Source organism: Phascolarctos cinereus, unplaced genomic scaffold (genome assembly GCF_003287225.1).
Source record: "Phascolarctos cinereus isolate Bilbo 61053 unplaced genomic scaffold, phaCin_HiC Scaffold_726;HRSCAF=1367, whole genome shotgun sequence".
NCBI classification, from domain to species: domain Eukaryota; kingdom Metazoa; phylum Chordata; class Mammalia; order Diprotodontia; family Phascolarctidae; genus Phascolarctos; species Phascolarctos cinereus.
This window is the reverse complement of record NW_027556098.1, coordinates 418,758,544-418,777,157: the sequence shown is the minus strand read 5'-3', so window position 1 is coordinate 418,777,157 and position 18,614 is coordinate 418,758,544.

Below are 18,614 nucleotides of genomic sequence, written 5' to 3'. Positions count from 1 at the left end.
AGGGATCCTGGGTGGAGGACCTTCTTCCAAGCAGACAGTAATAAATATCAGGCCTTACACTTAGGTCCTTCACATATGCAAACTGGAGGAGATAGGATTAGGAACTCAAGAGGGCTACAAACTTCATTTGAGCAAACACTGCAATAAGGCCTCCACAGAGGTAAAAGGATCTTGGGCCACAATGAGAGCTTGTGCTCAGGTCCAGGTGTCAAGGTTTCAGAAAGATATTTGTGACATGGAAGGAAATTAGAAGAGTGAAGGGCTTTGAGTCCATGTCATACAATGATCAACTGAAAGAATGCGGAATTTAGGGTTGGAGGACAGAAGGTGGCTTTTCCTAAGCTCTCCCCCATGTTCACTGCTAGTGCCTTCTTTCCTACTCTATCTAACCACTGGACCCCCAACCTCCTATCTACCTTGTATTGAGCTTGTTTGTACCAAGTGGTGGCATGTTGTCTCCCTCATTTGACTGTGAGTTCCTTAAGAGCAGGGACTGGTTTTTCCCCTTTTCTTTGTATCCTCAATATTTAGCACAGTACTTGGCATACAGTAAGTGCTTAATAAGTGCTTGATGACTGACTGAAATATTTGATGGGCTGTCTTATGGAAAAGGGATTAGATTTGCTCTGTTTAACCCCAAGGCAGAACTAGTGATGTTGGGGGGAAACTTCTTAACAATTAGAGCTGTCCAAAAGTGGGAAGGGACAGCCTGGAGATTCTCTCTCACTGAAAACTGTAGAAATGCACAAGACCAACCATTAGAACCCTGAGACACTCCACCAGAGGCCTCCTTCCAAGCTGACATCAAACCATGAATGTCTCTACCTTCTGCATCTGGCTGTTCAACCAGTCCTGAGTTCATTTAATTAGACTATTGTGTGTACATAGGCCACGTCTTTCCATCTTTGCCACAAGAAACGCACAGGATGTGTTAACAGACTCGGTGATGAATCCTAGGTAAGTTCTACTGAAGGCAGTCTGCTCATCTATAATGCTCATTCATCCTATCAGAAAAGTAGGTTAGCCTGACCTCTGAGCCAATGTGACCGGCAGGACTAACCCCTTCTTTCTTGATCTTTTTTTTTAATTTAGCATTTTATTTTTCTCCAGTTACATGCAAAAACAATTTTTAACATGTTTTTAAAACTGAGTTCCAAATTCTTTCCCTTCCTCCCTACCATCTCCCTCTCATTAAGAAGACAAGGAATTTGATATAGGTTATACATGTGTAATCATGCAAAACATAACCATAACAGTCATGTTGTGAAAGAAAACATAAGACAAAAAAAAAAACCTCAAGATAAGTAAAGAAAGTAAAAAGGTATGCATCAATCTGTATTCAGAAACCATCAGTTCTTTCTCTGGAGATGGACAGCACTTATCATAAGTCCTTTAGAGTTGTCATGGATCATTGTATTGCTGAGAACAGCTATGTGATTCACAGCTGATCATCTTACAATGTTGCTGTCACTTTGTCCATAGTACATTTCTCTTTGCATCAGCCCATGCAAGTCTTTCCAGGTTTTGCTGAGAGCATCCAGTTCATTACTTCTTATAATACAATAGTATTCCATCAAAATCACATACCACAACTTGTTCATCCATTCCCCAATTGATGGTCAGTCATACTCTCAATTTCTACTTATTTACCCCCAGAAAAGAGTTGCTATAAATATTTTTGTACATATAGGTCCTTTTTATTTTTGTTGTTCATCTCTTTTGGGATACAGACCTAGTAGTGGTATTGCTAGGTCAAAGGGTATGCCTGATCTTATAGCTCTTTGAGCATAGTTCCAAATTGCTCTACAGAGCGGCTGAATCAGTTCACAACTCCAACAGTGCATTAATGTATCATTTTTCCCATATCCCTTCCAACATTTGTCATGTAGCTTTTTTCCTGTTAGACAGTCTAATAGGTACAAGGTAGCACCTCAAAATTGTCTTAAATTGCATTTCTCCAATCAATAGTGAGTTGGAATATTTTTTTCACATGTCTATAGATAGCTTTGATTACTTCATCTGAAAACTGATTATATCTTCTGATCATTTATCAATTCAGAAATGGTTCTTATTTTCATAAATTTGATTCAGTTCTATATATGTCTGAGAAATGAGGCCATTATCAGAGAAATCTGATTCAAATTTTTTTTTCACAGTTGCTATTTCTAACTGTATTTCCCTCCATTCTATTCTCCCCCACCCCCATTTATTCTATTCTTTCTCTCCTTTCACCCTGTCCCTCCTCAAAACTGTTTTGCTTCTGACTACTCCATGCCCCAATCTGCCCTCCCTTCCATCACATCCCCTCTTCTCTTCTGCCCTTTTCCTCCTACTTTCCTGTAGGGTAAGACAGATTTCTCAACCCAATTGAGTGTGTATGTTAGTTCTTCTTTCAGCAATTCTGATGAGACTAAGGTTCACTCACTTCCCCTCACCTCTCCCATCTTCCCCTCCACTGCAAAAGCTTTTTCTTGCTTTTTTTATATGAGATAATTTACCCTATTCTACCTTTCTCTTTTTCCCAGTACTTTCTTCTCTCAACTCTTAATTTTTATTTTTTAGATATCATCCGTTCATATTCAATTCACACCTGTGCCCTCCGTCTATATATGCTCTTTCTAACTACCCTAATAATAAGAAAGGTCTTATGAGTTACAAATATCCTCTTCTCATGTAGGAATGTAAACAGTTTAACCTTATTAAGTCCCTTACAATTTCCCTTTCCTGTTTACCTTTTTATGCTTCTCTTGAGTCTCGTATTTGAAAGTCAAATTTTCTATTCAGCTCTGGTCTTTTCATCAAGAATGCTCAAAAGTCCTCTATCTCACTGAATATCTATTTTTTCCCCTGAAGGATTATTCTCAGTTTTGCTGGGTAGGTGATCATTAGTTATAATCCTAGCTCCTTTACCTACAGGAATATATCCCAAGCCCTCTGATCTTTTAATGTAGAAACTGCTAAATCTTGTGTTATCCTGACTGTGGCCCCACAGTATTTGAACTGTTTCTTTCTGGCTGCTTGCAATATTTTCTCCTTGACCTGGGAACTCTGGAATTTGGGTATAATATGCCTGTAAGTTTGTATTTTGGGATCTCTTTCAGGAATATCAGGGCAGTTTTCCTTGATAATTTCTTGAAAGATGATGTCTAGGGTCTTTTTTGATCTTGGCTTTCAGGTAGCCCAATAATTTTTAAATTACCTCTCCTGGATCTATCTTCCAGATCAATTGTTTTTCCAGTGATATATTTCACACTGTCTTCTTTTTTTTTCATTCTTTTGTCTTTGTTTTATCATTTCTTGATTTCTCATAAAGTCATTAGTTTCCATTTGCTCTGTTCTAATTTTTAAGGAATTACTTCTTCAATGAGTTTATAGACCTCCTTTTCTGTTTGGCCAATTCTGCTTTTTAAGGCATTCTTCTCCTCGATGATTTTTTGGATCTCTTTTGCCATTTGGCCTAGTCTATTTTTTAAGGTGTTATTTTCTTCAGTATTTTTTTGTGTCTTCTTTACCAAGCTGTTGATTATTGTCTCACGATTTTCTTGCATCACTCTCCTTTCTCTTCTCAATTTTTCCTCTACCTCTCTTACTTGATGTTTAAAATCTTTTTGAAAAAAATAAAATAAAATAAAATCTTTTTGAGCACTTCCATGACCTGAGACCAATTCATATTTTTCTTGGAGGCTTTGGATGTAGGAACTTTGACTTTGTTGTCTTCTTCTGAGTGTATGTTTTGATCTTCCTGGTCATCATAAAAACTTTCTAAAGTCAAGAGTTTTTGTTGTTTCCTCATTTCCCCCACCTATTACTTGACTTTTAAGTCTTTGTTAAAATAGAGCTCTGCTTCCAGAATGGAGGGTGCGCTGTCCCAAGTTTCAGTCTTTCCTGCCCTGGAACTGCCCCCTCCACTGTGCCCACAAGCTCTGGTGCGCCAGTGCTCTTCCTCACCTTCTAACTGCCACCCAGGACTGGGACCCAGATCCACATACCGGCAAAGCAACAGAGTCCTGCCTCAGTGCTGGCAAAAAGACCCCTGTAATCTCCTTCTGACCAGTTATACACACCCCTTACTATTTGTGGGCTGAGAGCTCTGGAAGCAGCCATTGCTGTTGCCACTGCTAATTCAGTCACTCCCAAGGCCTGCTCCTGGTTTGCTGGGGCCAGGGCTATACCTGCACTGGATTACACTCCAATCTCACCCAGGTGCAACAGGCCTTTCCTGCTGACCTTCCAAGTTGACTTGGGCTGGAAATCCATTTCACGCCATCTTTTTCTACTGCTCTAGAATTTGTTTACAATCATTTTTTTAAAAGGTATTTGGAAGGCTTTGGGGGAGAGCCGGGCAAGTCCCTGTCTTTACTCCACCATCCTGGCTCCACCTTCCTACTCCCTCACCCTTCTTTTATCTCTCTCTCCCCTTGTAGTTTTAAAAATTGTTTTTTGTGCCCTTGACTCTCTTCAGTAGCCTTGGTTAATTCTGAGCTTTAGCCCTACTGGCAGTCCTTGCACGGATTCATCTTCTAGCCCTCATTTGCATCTCCTGTGTGGTTCTTTCCTAGAATCTATGGGGGTGAGTTCCATTATATTCATCTTGGTCTCTAACAGCAACTCCCAGTGTTGTTCCTCCTCAAAACTGTTTGCCTTTAAGTCTTAAGAATTTCATTCTTGAGCATTTCCTATCCCTGACCTCCCCTGGTGAATTCCTCTTTTCTCTGAAATCCTGGACATCTGCTCTCCTCAAAATATTTTTTTAAAAATATATTTCTATTTTTATCTTGTGTTTTCACATCACCAAAGTTCTATCCCTTCACAGAGAGCTATACTTTGTAACAATGCTCTCCTAAAATCCAAGCATAGGTCAGCCTCTTTCCGGATTTTCCCTCCTTTATCATGCATGCTGGGTCATGTCCCCCAGGATTCCCATCATTTCCGTGCAAGTGACCAGTCCTCCACATTAGCAAGAATGAGGGTGAGACAGAAAGTCCCCTCGTTGGTTCACCAACTGTTGAAGGATGAAATGATCGCTAAGGCAGGTAAAGAAGTCATTGGCTGTTGTTGATTCTGGTAAAGAAAGAGTCTCAGCAGATATGTGGATAAGGGACATTTCCCAGTGACACTACCCTGACTCTTATTTTCTGCATGCTCCAATTATTTTCTTTTTCTGGATTACTCCCACCATTTGCCTTCTTCTCTGACTCGTGTGCTCCTGCTGAACAATGCTAGGGCTCTGGTCACAAAATCATGGCTACTGGGCCTGCTACAAATTTTTGTTATCTAAATCCCAACTGGAGAGGAGAGAGAATAAGCATTTATATAGCACCTACTATATGCCAGAAACTTTTACAAATACTATCTCATTTGATTCTCACAGCCACCCTGCAAGGTAGGCGCTACTTTTATCCCCACTTTACAGATGAGGAAACTCAGACAAACTGAGGTTAAGTGACTTGCCTAGGGTCACACAGCTAACAAGTAAGGCCGGATTTGAATTCATATCTCCCTGATTCTAGGTCTAGTGCTTTATCCATTGTACCTTCTAGGCAACTGGGCCCTCACTACAGCTGGGTTTCTGTTTACACCTTCCTAAGTGATTCTCAGAATCACTGTTCTCAGAAACCAAACCTTCTCTCCTTTCCTTACCCTCTCAACTGAGAATCTCACTTCCTACTTCACTGAGAAAACAGAAGGCATTCGTTATGGACAGTCCCACTTTTCCTTTGTTTATCTCTCACAAGTCTTTGACTTCATTCCCTTCCCTATTCTTCTTTCCCCTCACTGGAATAAATCATCAGGAGACCTACAGCTCCCTCAGGCTGTCCTCCTTTGTCTCTCCTTCCTTAACATCAGGCCCCTCCCTTTCAGATACCCATCAAGGCTGCAGTCTGGCTCCAGAGCTTGGATCTGCACTAACAGTGCTCTCTCTCCCAAGTACCAATGGTCTCTCTCCTTCCTTCCTCCATCTCTTTTTCCCCTCTCTCCCAATCTTTCCTGTCTCTCCTTCCCTACCCCACTCTTCTTTAAATAGCTAGGCATGGAGATTGCCCTGGTATGCTCCAGGTTGTGGAAACTCCCCTGAACAATGAAGGAAAGCTCTTCTTCATGCCTGAAGTCTTCAGGTGCTACCGAGAACATGAAGATGCTTAGTAACTTGCCCAGTTTTCCTGGCTATAAGGCTCCATGCTGCATCTTGTAATGCTCTAATTCTCTAATGTGACAGCTTTCTCCTCCATGGACTCTGAAGCTTCTAACACTGTTCAGCATCCTCTCCCTTCTGGGTTTTCTGAGTCTGTTCTCACTTGGTTCTTCTGCTTCCTATCAGGCCACTCCTCAGTTTACTTTGCTGGATTACCCACATCTTGCCCCATAACTGTACATACCTACCAAGACTGTCCTGGACCCTCTTTCTCTTCCTTTCCCTCCTCTTCTCATACCCTCATGACCTCATCCTCTCCCATGGCTGTAATTACCTTCTCTGTGCAGGTAATTCTCAGATCTATATTTCTCCAGTCCTAGTCCCTCTGCCTATTAGACATCTCAAACTCAACACGGCCAACAAAAGAGAATCATGCTCTTACTTGCCACTGTAGAGGGTGCCACCACCCTCCAGCCACCAAGCCAGATTTTCCCTCACAGCTAGGGCCACAGCTCATCCTTTCTACCTCACTTCTGCCCCTTCCTCTCTCCTCTCACCCAGGCACCACTCTACCTCAGGCCCCCATCACCTCCCCCCTGGGCTCCAGCAATAGCTGCTGGTTGATCTCCTTCCCTCAAGTCTCTCCCACCCCAATCTGTCCTCCACTCAGCTGCCAAAGTGATCTTCCTAAAGCACAGGTCTGACCTCATCACTTCCCTTATTGCCTTGTGGATCAAACACAAACTTCCCATCTTGGCATTTCAAGCTCTTCACAACCTGGCCCCAAGCTGGATTTGCAGCCTCATTCCACGTGACACTCTTATCCAAAGTGGCATCTTGTTCCTCATGCACAATCCTCTGACTCCCACCTCCATGACTTTGTACTGGTTGCCCCATGCCTGGAAGGTACTCCATCCTCACCTTAGCATCTTATCATCCCCCACTTCCTTCAAGCTTTGGCTCAAAAGCCACATTCTGCAGGCTTTCCTCATCTTCTCCACCTGCTAATACCTCCTCCCCTCCCCTCAAAAAATGGCTAGTATTTACTTGTACGTACCTGTAGCTGTGAATGTTCTCTGCCCCAGCAGGATGTAAGCTCTAACATAAGAGTAGCGAATATCTCACTTCTGCCTTGGTATTCCCAATATCCAGCACAGTAGCAGAACAGGTGCCTAATCATTGCTTATTAATTGAGTGAATGATCCTTAATAAATACTTAGTGACCACCGACTGTTCTGGGCTGCCTTCTCAGATGCTCAGATATCAAAACTGCCATGACCCAATATTTTCTACTGCATTTCCCTGGCTGGTTCTCAGATTTTCCCATGGGTATAAAATGCTACCACCCCCACTCCCCAGTTTTGTTATCTCTATTTCTTTGAACTAAGGAATGTGACCCATGCAAAGCCTCTTCTAATCAAGGATCTCATCCAACCAATGTCAGAGATACCAAGGTTATTTTTCACTCTCATGCTCAGGAACACTAGTCCTTCTTCTTTATGGTCTAACTATACTGTGTGTTTCATCACTGGCTCCGTCCTTGGATTTTGTCACCTGTCAGCTCCCCCACTAGCTTCTCTCTGTGGGATCTGCTTGTTAGCAGTAGGCAGGTTTTTCCTTCTCCCAATGTTATTGATTAGATTTACAAGATGGCAAGCAAATACCAACTTTCATTGGATGCACTTCATCTCTGGCTGGGATCCTATCCTTCCTGTGTTCTAAATCATGACACAGAAATCCAAAATTCATTCACTTTTTTAACCTGATCTTCAATTCCCTTCTCAACCTCTCTCTTCAACATCCCTTGCTGTCATGGGCTAGAGTAATGACAACCTTACTTGAGTCCCTAGGTCTTTAGCCTCTCGTCAAAGACTCCCATTTTGGGCAATGCTTTTAGGTTTCTTTGGGCCACATCCTTTGTGCCATTATGGATCACCTCAAGTAGGCAGCGGTCATCCATTCTGCTAACCCTCAATAGTACAATATGGAGGCCAAGCCTCCCTAAGGTGCAAGTCTTTAGCAGCCATACCTGCCAATGAAAGGGACCAGGATTTCTTGAGAAGCTCACAATCTGTCCCCAAGAGTGATAAAAGTTTGCACCTGACCTCCACTTGTGCTGCTTCTGAGGAAAGAATCTGAGAGTTGACAGACGGCTTCTCCTCTTTCAAGGAGTGGTGATTTTCTCAGGCCATCGTGTTCAAGGGTGGCATTACTGAATTAGCACTTGGCGCTGCCAGGGAAGGCACTGCTCAGTCCTCCTAAAAAGTGGGCCCCTGGCAGCCCAGCCTTCTTTGCAAACCAAACTTCTGGCCAAATGCACCAGCTTGTACCAAGGTCTGCTGACCGGCTCTGCACACCTGGGAGCCTGCACTGGATGCAATTTTTGTCATTCATGTCTATATTGCTCAGCAATAACCACATTGTTTATGGAAGCATGCCTGATTTCTATACCACCTTTCATTTTCTTATATGGATGTTTTATGTTTTGAAAATTTAGAGTATATTTTTAAACATTTTTTCTCAAAAAAAGGGATGTCATCTTCTCTATAACTGCAGGATGTGAGGGAAGAGAAGGCAGGTATCAGGAAAATGACCGGCCAATGTAAGAGATGAGAACACAAGAGAATGCTCATGTCAGGCCACCCTTTGCCTTCCCCCTGGGCCCAGGAGCCTTGGAGAAGAATGATTTGGCTCACCTGGCCCAAGGGCTGGCCTCTGCCTGAGCACTGATCTGGTGCTAGCAGGGGGGCTCATCAGCAGGGCTAACAAACTCACCTGGATGGGGGCCTCTTAGGACTTCTCCCTCAGGTATCCACGGTGTCTCTCCTTACTCCAGCTGAGAGATCACATCTGGTTTGGAAGCTGAAAGGCCTGTTTATGGGGTAGAAATGAGAATGGGCTAAGGCCACAGAACTACTTCTGATCGCAACCTATGACTTTTTATCTTAAGGAAAAAACAAGATAGATGAGAACATCCCTGGGGTGACCCAGAGTCCCCCGAGGGCTGCTCTGTACTACCTTTTCAAGGAAGGAGGGAGGGATTATCAAAGGAAAAACAATGTCAACCAACTCCTTCAGTGATAAGAGGGTATGTATTCTGCATGTTATTGGGCGTCTATCCCAAGAATTGAGAGGAAAGTCTTGAGAAGAGAGGGGCAGCACCACAAAGGCCTTTCTCCTAGGAATGTGAGGCAGAAATACTCTAGCCCCTGGGCCCCAAACGATTTAGAAATACTGTCCCTCTTCCCTCATCCCCAACACCCCATATATTCTGGAATCTTCATGTGGAGCAAACTCAAGGAAGCCTTTCAGACACCTCACAGCCTTCGGGAAGTAAGCAAGGACAGCCTAAGAAATGGATATAAACTGTCCTTACCCAGTGACACGAGGTTCTGATAGTTCTCCAACATCACGTCCCGGTACAGGTTCCTCTGCGGCGGGCCCAGCTGCCCCCACTCCTCCTGAGTAAAGTCCACAGTGACATCCTTGAACGTCACAGATCTCTGAAACGTGGATACACTCCGGCTTAGCCACAGATAATGGAGGAAACACAGGATCAGCAAGGACACATGGGAGGCAGGTCTAGCACTGAGGGCTCGATCTCAGCTAGACTCTGTAGCCCATGGGTAGTCTTCTTTCTTAATTGCTCAAATTGACCCTGATAACTCATCTCCCAAAGGCATCATCCACGTGACCCTTGCACTCCCAAACTCAAACCCAGCAAGCACGAGGAAGGCAGGCTGAGCAGTCCTGGGTAGTCAAAGGCAGCAACCAGCCTCTGTGATCAAGGGACAGACCGCCTGGCCCCTTCGGACTGCTCTAGGCAGATGGTCCACAGGAGTGAAGAAAGGCCAGAATAAAAGCCAAAAACACCCGATGCCAGTCCGGACTCTGGGCAGTTGTGAAGCCCGAGTTCTGTGTGAGGGCTAGGGCTGAAGGACACATTCTTCAAGCCTGGCTCCCAAGGGCCTCCACACGGCCAGCAGCCTCACTGTTCTCAGAACCCCACAGTGGGCAGGGGTCCACGAGGAGTGCCCCTACTCTCTGCCCCAGCCTTGGCCCAGAGGGCAGCTCAGGCCCAGGATGAAGCTCTTCCTGACAATTGGCCGGCCTCTATTGGGTTCTTTGCAACTCCCCCCACTCCTGGACCTGCCCACTGGGCCGAACCACAAGAGTCTCCTCCGCTAGATGAAAGCTCTCCTTCCTGCTTCCCCCTCCACAACCCCAACGCTGCTCATCTCCAGTGAAACATGGCCAAGTCCTTCAGCTGAAGCTCAAGTGAAAGGACCCAAAGGGAACCCCACCTTCCAGTGGGTGCTCTCCAGCTCATCGACGTCCTTCTAAACCATGGCACCAGGATATCAACAGTAACAATACAGTGACAGACCCAGCCAGAAAAGTGGATGTTCACATGGCTCTTCAAGGTCTACAAGGCACTTCACAGACACAGCCTCCCCTGAGCCTCACACCCACCACCAGGGAAGTAGGTACTGCAGGTATTATTATGCCCATCACAGAGATGAATATAATGAGTTATTTGAACTCAGCGCTTCTAGACTCCATTCACTAAGCCACATGGAAGCTAACATTTACCCAAGGCTTTTGATTTAGCCAAGCACTCTGCATACACAGCTTACATCCCAGGAAAAGGCAAAGTAGGACTCTCTCCTCCTCTGCTCTCAGACAAGAAGCCTCTCATTTCATATAAAGATGCATGGGCTGGGATTCTGTCCTCACGAGGAGCTCACCCTGGCCTTGGTGCAGGCCCAAGGCATGTCTGGCCTAACAGAGAAGTCCTAGCAAACTTTCCAGGGCCACAAAGCTATAGTATAGCCAGGGCTCCAGGATGCTCCCTACCCACTATGGCCCACTGCCTCACCAGCCCCTCAAAGCGGACCAACGTAATACTAGCTTTTCTGGCTAGACCCCTACTGAGCCCCTGAGTGAGAGTAACTGCTGAGATGGATGAGTCTAGCAGGGTCCACACAATTTATGCAAAAGGTAGATGATATGTTGTTTTTGCTTTTATTTTAAAGCCTTGCCTGTAAAATGAGCTGGAGAAGGAAATGGTGAACCACTCCAGTGTCTTTGCCAAGAAAACCCAAATGGGGTCACAGAGAGTCTGAACACGACTGAAACAGCTGGACAACATTAGAAACTACACATGAGGTCAGTAAAAAGAAGAAATATCCCGTGGGCACCAAAGTCTTTACAGAAGATAGCAAAGCACTGGAAACAAAACTGCTGCCCATTGATCGGGGAAAGGCTCGACAAACTGTGGAAAATGGCTTTGCTGTAAGAAATGATAAATGTGGTGAATACAGAGAGGCAAGGAAAGATCTCCACGGCCTGATACCAAGAAAAGTCAGCAGAGCCAAGAAAACGACATCCACAATGACTACACCAATGTCAGCGGAAAGAATAATAACAACACCATCAACACTGAAGGCTGCGAAACTGTAAGGACCAAGTCTGACCCCAAAGAAGACAGGAGAAAAAACATCTCCTCTTCCTTCCAGAGTGATGACAGCAGGGGCAGAACAACGGACATCGTGGTGGCTCTTGTGGGGTGTTGGTCAGTTCTGCTGAACCTTTTTTGCCCTTTAAACAATTCTTCTTTAAAAGAGGAGTCTCCCTGGGAGGAAAAGGGAGCAGAGGGAAACGGGAAACTGGGAAATGCAAGTAATGCAGAAACAAAAGTTAGCAATAAAATTTACTTTTAATATTTTTTTAAAGAGGACAGACCAATGTGAAGAAATCCAGAAATAGGACAGCATGGACAGCCCTTAGATGAAGGGCCACAGAGGTAGGAACAGAACCAACGTCACCACAAAAGAGCCCTCTGAACCACCTGGATGGGGGCCTGGCACTCAGAAGCGTGTGTGACATCAGAAGGAGGGTGGGGTGACAACTACCTTGACATTTGGCAAAAGATGTCAACGTTGGTGTTGTGTCGTTTCAGTCCCATCTGACTCATTGTGACCCCATTTGAGGTTTTCTTGGCAAAGATTCTGGACTGGCTTGCCATTTCCTTCTCCAGCCCATTTTACAAATGAGGAACTGAGGCAAACAGGGTTAAGTGACTTGCCCAGGGCACACAGCTAATAATCTGAGGCCAGATTTGAACTCACGAAGATGAGTCTTCCTGTCTCCACACCCAACACTGTATCCACTGCACCATCCAGCTGCCAATATTGGCAAAAAGTTGCACAGCTTAAAAAAAAACCTCTGGGCTCGTCAACAATCCTCAAGACAATATTGGTAAAGAACTTTACAAAAATTAAAGCACCATATAAATGCAAGTTCTAATCATCATCATCCTTCAAAAGGTGGAAGATAAATTTTCACTTGGCTACACTCAAAAATTTGTCAAGTACCTTCCATACACCATCCCATTTGAGCATCACCACACTCCTGGGAGATGGGTGCTATCAATATTCCAATTTTACAGATGTGGCTGAAAAGGTCTCTGAGTCACACAGGCAGTAAATGTCAAAGACAGGATCTGAATCCATGTCTTCCTGACCCCAGGCCCAGTGCTGTCTTCACTGCACCACGATGGCCTGTCATCAAAGTTGGGAAACAGCAGCAAGGGAAATCGTGGGAACCTTGTGGGGAAATGGCAACTCTTAGAATTTGTGACAGCAAAGGAGAAGTAGCAGCCAGGTCCAGTGTGATGTACCCCTCAGGTTTGGGAAGAGCAGATTCAAAGGATGCAGAAAAGGAAGGCAGGACCCAGGGCCTTGCATTCCAGAGGGAAATCAGCCGCGGAGAAGGGGAAGCTAACCAGAATAAGATTCCAAAGACACTAAAAAGAAATAATGGCAGCGTGGAAGATGTGGTGCAAAGGACTACCTGGTACTCTACAAAGGTGGGATAGAGAGTGCAAGCAAAGACAGGAGGTAAAGGCTGAAGACAAAAGCATGACACCATCCACTAAGGACAATTATGAGGAGTAAGAAAGCTCATAGGGAGCTAAGGCTGGGCAGGCTTTTTTCACTACATTATAGGAAAAGGTCAGCCCAAAGAACATACAGAATGAAATATCTAGTCAGAGGCCATGGAATGGGAACTCGTATCAAGTCTCATATAGGAGTCCACAACATGACCTTCATGTGTTGGAGGGACAAGGCTAGACCACTGATAGTGGGATAGGGGTTCGGTGGACTGCAAACTCAGGGACTCCAATGGATGAGCCCAGGGCCAAACACATCCTATGACCTTACAGTGGATGAAAAGAGGGACAGCGCCTTGAAGGACGCAAGGAAGAGAGCTGCTTGTCCCCTACCCTGGCTGGACGCCATCAGAAAGACCCCATCCCAGTTCAGGGCGCCACATTCTAGGAAGGACCCTGACCACCTAGAGCACATCCCAAGAAGGGCCTTGAGATCACGGCACATGAAGAGCTGCTGAAGGCACTGGGCAAGTGAGTGTAGAGAGGGGAAGAGTGAAGGAGCAGCTAGACTCCACATTATCACAAGGAACATTCCTGGTTCCAGAAAACAGAGAATGAAACATGTGTCTTCCTCTCACGAGAGTGGGGAATTACCAATTGCTATACTCATTGCACAATGTCTTACAGCCCGGGCCATCTGGCCCAGACCCTTTTACAGATGAGGAAACTAAGGCCGTAGAGATGAAGTGACTTGGCTAAGATCTCACAGGCAGTAAGTGGTGGCACCGGGACTTGGATCCAGGTCCACTGGTTTGAAAACCAAAGCTCTTCTCACTCTCTGTGGTCCCTCTCAGTCGTAGGTCATCCCGTTCTGCTTCACTATTTTCATTTGGCTGTGGCATCCAAAGACCTCAGTTTGTGTTCTGGCTCCAATACTACTAGCTGAGTACCTGAGCAAACTCCTGAGCCTTCCTGAGCCTCAGTTCCCTCATCTGTAAAATGAAAATCCTAGTAGGGTGCGGGGAGAGCCCCATTCGAGGATGTGTACAGAGCACATGCTCAATCTTAACAAGAGTGAATTTATGGTGAAGGGGAGGATGGGGTAGAGAGTAGGCAGCATGAGAACTTTTTTCTTTACAGAGTAGTAAATGATTATAGTAACTTTATGTCTGATAAACACAAAGATCTAAGCTTTTAGAAGAAGAACTCACTATTTGGTAAAAATTGCTAGAAAAACTAGAAAGTAGTCTGGCAAAAACTAGGTATAGACCAGTATCTTACACCATCAACTCTAAAGTCAAAATGGATACATAACCTAGACATAAAAGGAGATATCATAAGTAAATCAGAGGAGCATGGAACATGGTACATATCAGATTTAGGGATAAGAAAAGAATTTCTGAATAAAGAAGATATAGATAGCATTGTGAGATGTAAAATGGATAATTTTGAATACATTAAATTAAAAAGGTTTTGTACAAGTAAAACCAATGTAGCCAAGATTAGAAGGAAAGCAGAACATTGGAGGGAAAACTTTATAGCCAATTTCTAAGATAAAGGCCTCATATCTCAAATACATAGAGAACTGAGTCAAATTTATACAAATATGAGTCATTCCCCAATTGGTAAGTGGCAAAAGATATGAACAGGCAGTTTGGGGAAGAAGAAATCAAAGATATAGATATATATAGTCATACAAAAAAATACGCTCTAAATCATTATTGATTAGTAAAGAAATTAAATTGATTCTGTATTATTTTATAATTTATTCTATTCTGTAACTGATCTTATTCTGTATTATCACCTCATTTTGTACAATTACTCAAGCCACATTTCTTTGACTATTTGCCTATGAGCTAAGTTTAAAAGAAAACTTGTTATCCCTAATACCTTCAGCTCCTAAACCAGTACATCTGTTTGCTATCTTTGAAAGCCTAATAAGCTGACCTGGCATATTTACACAAGACATATTGTCCATCCATGCCTGTCTTCATACAATTGAGGAGGGCCTTATCTTCCTCCTAGGAGCCAGGCAGTCTGCTATCCCTTGTCCACTATCAATAACCACAGGTTGAAGAGGGCCCCATAAAGCAATCAAGCATTCTTCTACAGCAGAGAGGTGTGGCTGTTAGCCCCATGTGGATGCTGGCTCATTCTTAATGTAACCAATCATGTCATCTCTACCTCCATGATGCTGCCAACCATATAATTAACTGTAGTGTTTTCTTTGCTTACCCAGTTCTGTTCTTTGTTCTATGCTTACAGAAAACAGCTTCGTGTCTTCCTCTGGGTCATTGGCCTAATGAAGGTATCCATTTGACCCACTCTGTTAACAGGTTCACTCTCTGCTAATAAACTGAAAAAGCTCAGAACTCTGTGTCTCCATTACCTTTATTAAAGTTTTATTGAGACATGAGAGAAAATGCAAATTAAAACAACTCTGAGGTACTGTCTCATACCTATCAGACTGACTAAAATTATAGAAGGTGAAAATGACAAATGCTGGAGGGAATGTAGAAAAATTGGTACACTAATACACTGTTGATAGAATTGTGAACTCATCCAACCATTCTGGAGAGCAATATAAGACCATGCCCAAAGAGTTCTAAAACTGTATATACCCTCGGCCCAGCAATATCACTATGCAGTCTGCTTCCCAAGGTGATCAGGAAAAGAAGAAGAGAACCTGTGGATTCTCAAATATTTATAGCAGCTCTCTTTGCGGTCACAAAGAATGGGAAATTGAGGGGATGCCCATGAATTGAGGAACAGCTAAATAAGCTGTGATACATGACTGTGATGGAATACTATTGTGCTGTATGAAATGACAAACAAGTTGGTTTTTAAAAATATGGAAAGACTCGCATGAAATGATGTGGAGAAACAAGTAGAACCAACAGAATGCTATATACAGTAACACCAATGTTGCTCAGAAAGTAACTGTGAATGACTAAGCTATTATGAGTAATATGAATATTTAAATAGGCTATGAAGGACCTATCCACATCCAGAGAAGAACTGATATATGGAAGTATGTATTTTATGGTTCCACACATATATCTATATCACATGTTGGCCTTTCTAATGAAGAGTTGAGAGGGAGGGAGGAAGTCAATTCAAAATATAATTTAAAAAAAAAATAAAAATTTTGGGGGGCAATTGGGGTTAAGTGACTTGCCCAAGGTCACACAGCTAGTAAGTGTCAAGTGTTTGGTCTGAGGTGGGATTTGAACTCAGGTCCTCCTGACTTCAGGGCCGGTGCTCTATCCACTGCGCCACCTAGTTGCCCCCAAAATAAATTTTTAAAATAAGTTAAAGACAGGTTGCTGATTATTAGGATTCCCGTTTTGACGCATGAGAAGCTGGGAGAAGATATGGTGGGACTGACCAAATGAAGATAAAAGCAGGAGAGGCAGCTGGGCATAAAAGAAGTTTGAGACAATAAGTGAAGAGAAGAATGCCTACAGATGTTAAAAGATGATTTCTGGCATAACTTTCTAACCTCCATGAAGATAAATAGATCAAATAACAAGCTAGAGTGCAAAATCAAACTGACACATCAGCTGTAACCTAGTGATAACCGGTTAGTTCCTGACCTGTCTGACTGCAAATTCCAGCCTGAGATATCATTGATAATTCTCGGGTTTGGTAGCAAGTTTCCTGTTTTACCTGATAGAGATCTTCCCCTTCTGACATCTGTTCTTTGATGCATAAATCATTACCTTCTCCTTTTGCTTCCTATAAAATTCCTTTGTACCCATCTTACCTATGTAACCAAAACCTACATAAGGTTGCTGAAACTGAAATTCTGGGCTCATTGATTTTTATTTCAGTGATATCTAAGCTCAGAGTTATTCAATCTGCATTTCTCTAGCCAATAGTGATTTAGAGCATTTTTTTCATATGACTATAGATAGCTTTGATTTCTTCCTTTGAAAACTGCCAAGTTCTGCTTCTGGGAGCCAAGATGGCTGAGTGAAAAGGTAGTAGCTCTCACTCTCCCCTATCAACCTCTGAAAACCCAGAAAATATCACCCCAGAAAAAAACCCTGGAACAGCTGAACTAGAAGAAAGACAGGGAGCAGCAGTGCAGCAGCCCAGCAAATGGGTCTCCCAGTGCCTCAGCAAAAATAAGGGAGGCAGAACTACAAGGGGCCCCAGGCAGATAAGTACCCTGTGGCACTCATCTGAAAGGAGGTGAAGAAAGCAACCTAAAGGCTTCCTAAAGCCCCAGCCTTACTGCTTCCAGTCCAACACCAGCGGAGCTGTCGGAGCCCTGCAGCCTCCAATTGTGAAGAAATCCTGAAGCCCAGGTGGTAGAATAGGCAAACACCAACACCTGGACCTCCGAGTGCCTCAGTCAGGGAGGGGGGAACTGGTGGCAAACAGCTCAGAAAACCACCAGGTGCCTGAGCACTCCACTGCAAAGGAATCTCCCAGTGCATTAGCAGAAACAAGGCAGACAACACTGCAGGGGACCCCAGGCAGATAAACACCCTGCAGCACCCATCTAAAAGGAGCTGAAGAAAGCTAAAGGAAAGGAAAAGCAGGCAACCTAGAATTGCCTGAAAGTTCCAGCCTTGCTGATTCCAGCCCAACACAGGTAAGCTGCCAGAAACCTACAGCCTCCAATTGCCTGCACACAAAGAGGCCCCAGCACACAAAGCCAGTGACCAAGACCTAGGCTCCCAACACAAGAAGCTTGGGTCAGTACCCTCTGTTCCCCAGCAGGAGAGCTCAATCTCTTTAAAGGCCAGGGAATAAAGAAACACCATGAGTAAAAAGAAACGTACCATAGATTCATATTATGAGAAGAGTGAAGATCAAGACAGAAATTCTGAAGAGGACAACATTGTCAACAAACCCACATCTGCAACAACAAAAGGGAATATGAACTGGTCTGAAGCCCAAAAAGCCTTCTCAGAAGAGCTCAAGAAGGATTTTAATAGTCAAATGAGAGAGGTAGAAGAGTCCATCAAAAATAAAATTGGCCAATTGGAAGAAAAATACACTGAAGAAAACAAGTCCCTAAAAACACAATTGGCCAATTGAAGAAGGAAGGACAAAAACTAACAGAAGAGTACACTGAAGAAAAAGTCCCTAAAAAACACAATTGGCCAGTTGAAGAAGGAAGTACAAAAACTAACAGAAGAAAACAATCTGTTAAAAACTAGAATTGGACAAATGGAAACTAATGTCTCTATGAGAGAGCAAGAATCAGTCAAACAGAAACAAAAAAATGAAAAAATAGATGAAAATGTAAAATACCTCATCAGTAAAACAACCGACCTGGAAAATCGACTCAGGAGAGACAATTTAAAAATTATTGGACTACCTGAAAATCATGATGAAAAAAAGAGCCTGGACAGTATCTTTCAGGAAATCATAAAGGAAAACTGCCCAGAAGTCCTAGAACCAGAAGGGAAAATAACCATAGAAAGAATCCACCGATCACCACCTGAAAGAGATCCCAAATTGACAATGCCAAGGAATATAATAGCAAAATTCCAAAATTACCAGATGAAAGAGAAGGTGCTGCAAGCAGCCAGAAAGAAACAATTTAAATATCATGGAACCACAGTCAGG